Raw genomic sequence first — 3,589 nt, forward strand, 5'->3', positions numbered from 1 at the left:
GGAATCTCACTGTGGTTCTTAAACCTTCTAAAGTGGAGGGTATCATTTTCAGTCAGTTTCATTAGCCAAAGCAAGGTTATTGGCTGAGGTGGACACCAATAGAGTAGGGATGTATAATTCTAAACAGGGAGTGTCAGCAAACATTTTGAGCAGTAATAAATCTACCACAGAAAGGGTGCCCCCCCCCATATTTTACTAATAGTAGTGCAGCATCAAAAATGTTTGAAAACCACTGGTTTAAAAGAGTAAGTCCAGCTTTCTCTTTGAATCATTCTGACTTTCTCCTTCTATCAGCTCCACCTTCTCCTAGCTGGATGTACCTCTTTTTTTGCAGTCAAATGTGATGCCCTTCTCCAGGGCATCTTCCCAATCTAGGGATCAAACCCCGGTTTCCTGCATTGCAGGCAGATTCTGTACCGTTTGAGCCACCAGGTGGCACTAGTGGTAAAAAACCCGCCAGCCAATGCAAGGAGACATAAGAGAAGTGGGTTCGATCCCTGGGTTGGGAAGATCCCCCGGAGGAGGGCATGGCAACCCACTCCAGTATTCTTGCCTGGAGAATCCCATGGACAGAGGAGTCTGGTGGGCTACAGTCCACGGGGTTGCAAAGAATCAGACATGACTGAGCAACTGAGTACACCCACACTCTGTTTCAGGTAGAGTCCCTCTCTTTTTTCAAGGTTAGGTGCAGAAACAACTCCTCCATGAACTCTTCATTGAATAAGACCAGTTTTTCTTACTAGAATCTCTAGTTTGTGGCCTCCATATTACCAAGCCATTGATTGACTATATATTGCATTCTAGTGTTCTTACGTTGTTCAGAGCATTGTGTCTTTGTACCTCTTTAACTGTCAGAGTTAAGTGAGAAGATATGTGGAAACCTCCTATATGTAGTACCTAAAAATGTGTATTTGCTTCATTATTTAAGAATATTCTCACTTACTGTATAGAAAACAAGAGAAATTGAGGTAATAGGTGAAATAGAGAAGCTGTAGATTGCTAATAGGTTGAGATGTATTAGACATGATAAGGTAAGTAGAGCATGTATGTTGAGCAGTGAGAAAAAGGACCAAGTCAGACCAAATATTCAGATGAATTGTAGATTTCTTAAATCAGCCACCAGTTAGTGACACCTATTCCAGCCCCTTATATCCTCTGTTTGAGGTACACAGACACACAAACACTGTGTGTAATAGCACAGTGGCTATTCACTAGATTAGCAATGTATTATAGCAGTGGCCAGGCATACTTATCCCTTCATCACATTGATAGAGCAAGAATATGTTGTCTCCAGGTAAGTTCCACTTCCTGAGTCTCCTTATTCATTCTGGACTATGATCTTTGTAACCACATCAGTAGGTGATGTGACCAAAAGATACAGGACATATATAAACTCTATATAACCTGTGATTCAGCTATTGTGGTCTAATAGCTGATAACTAAATAACTAATATATATTTCTCAAATTCACACATATCACTTGCTCCCCATCCCAAATGTGTTAACCCAGCCTATTGATAGCTTACAGTGAACAATGTTGGATTTGTGATCTTTGAAGAAGAAGATTTAGCTTTGGGGCCAGGGACCAGGCTTGATCACTCAAGAACTTTTGTGTAGCAGAGTTTTATTAAAGTATAAAAAGGAATAGAGAAAGCTGCTGACATAGACATCAGAAGGGGGATGGGAAGTGCCCCCCTCGCTAGTCTTTGCAAGGGAGCTATATACTTTTTTAATTGGTTATTACAATAAATCAAAAGAATGTTTCAAGGTTGTAAAGATCTTACTAGACCCACTCCCACAATTTACATTTTAAGATGACAGGGTTAGTCAGAAGGTTCTCAAGAAGGAGAAACTGTCCTCAAGCAGGATACATTGTTGTCATTGGTACAGAGTTTAAGGGAAAATATATCCTTGAGTAAGATGAGTTGTTTTGTTGTGCAATCATCAGCTCTGGGCTTAAAGAAAAAAATGTTTGTCCTTTCCTCCTCCTTGAGAACTCCAGACTCCTATCTCCTCCTTGAGAGCCCCAGACCCCTTCTCTCCTCCTTGGGGACTCCATACCCCTTTCTCCTCCTTGGGGGCCCTGGACTTCTTATCAACCTACCTAGGAATTGACTCTCTCACTACCTCTTTCCCTTTCCTTCTCACTGTATATTTTGAGTCAACTCAAATCCTGTAATTTGAACACTATAATTTGATCTGTGAGCTTTTCTGTTTCTTTATCTTCTTGGATGGCTTTTCTGATAGTGTATGTAGAGTCTCCCAAATTCATCAAGATAATTTCCTACCACGACAGTCCCATCACATGGTAGATGTTCTATCAATTTTAATTATCTTCATTTTTCCCCACTAAGCTTTTTGAAGGCAGCAACAATTTTTCTACTTTTCTTATATCTTCTCTAGCAACCAGAGTTGGACATATGATCAACATTTGACAAATATTTATTGATGGACTATTTTCCCAGTAGGCCTACTATCTTGATAGGCCTACTCCTATCAAGTAGGCACGGTATGACAATGATGATGTTACTAATTGTCCTGAAACATATCAAGTTTTATAGGTATACTTTCAGGTCTTAGTGTATATAATTTTGAGACAGTAGTGTTTTCCTTCATGTACAGTATTCCAAACAATTATCGATTGGGGTGTGTGTGCATGAGCATGCATTTGTATGTTGGTTGACTTGTGGAGGGTGGGAGAGGCGGAGGAGGGCACAAACACTTATTGTTCAATTGCTCTGTGATGTGGCTTCCTGGCTTTAGGCCAGAGTTATTTAAATATATTACACTGTTTAGTCCATTATAACAGTGGTTCTCAAACTCTAGCCTGCCTAGTGACCCCTGTAAGGCTTGTTAAAGTATAAACCTCTTGGCCCCACCCTCAAAGTTTTTGATTCAGTAGGTCTCAGATGGGGCTGAGAATTGGCATCTCAAGTGCCCAGGTGATGCTGCACCTTCTCCTATATGACCACACTTTGAAAGTTCCTTTATTCTGACAACTCTGTGAGCTAGGTATTAGTCTACAGATGAGAAAATCCACTTATACAACTAATATATATTTCTCAAATTCACACAGATAGCCACTTGGGAAGTCAGACTTTGAACCCAGGTCTTTCTGGCTCAAAATGCTGCATAGAGGTAGAGAGATGGTTATATGATTGCTTTCCTTGAGTTCCAGGGAAAAAGAAACCTGTGGGGTCTTATAAAGATGTATGTGTCATCTGCAAGCTCACAGCAAGGCTTCTGATGAAGTATTGTCTCTAAAACATTTGTTGAATCTAACTCAAGTGCTCTGAAGTCACTACCATTATCTCCTCTATTCTCTAAATATCTTTGATGGTCATGTGCTCAAAGCCAAATCCTTCATCTTCAGCTTTGCCTTGCCTTTCCACAGTGCCATTATGTCAAATGCTTCCTGCTGTGTTTTCCATCTGTCCTCATATATCCACACCCTGTTTTCCCACAAAGTTAGTTCAGTGGGGATTCCACACAGTTGAGTTCAGCATAAAAATCATATACACAAGTCTATTTTAAATCATAATTTTGTCATCCTCATCACAGGTTTTTCAGTCACTTTCTGAAGTTCTAC

This window comes from Cervus elaphus, chromosome X, assembly GCF_910594005.1.
Source record: "Cervus elaphus chromosome X, mCerEla1.1, whole genome shotgun sequence".
Taxonomy (NCBI): domain Eukaryota; kingdom Metazoa; phylum Chordata; class Mammalia; order Artiodactyla; family Cervidae; genus Cervus; species Cervus elaphus.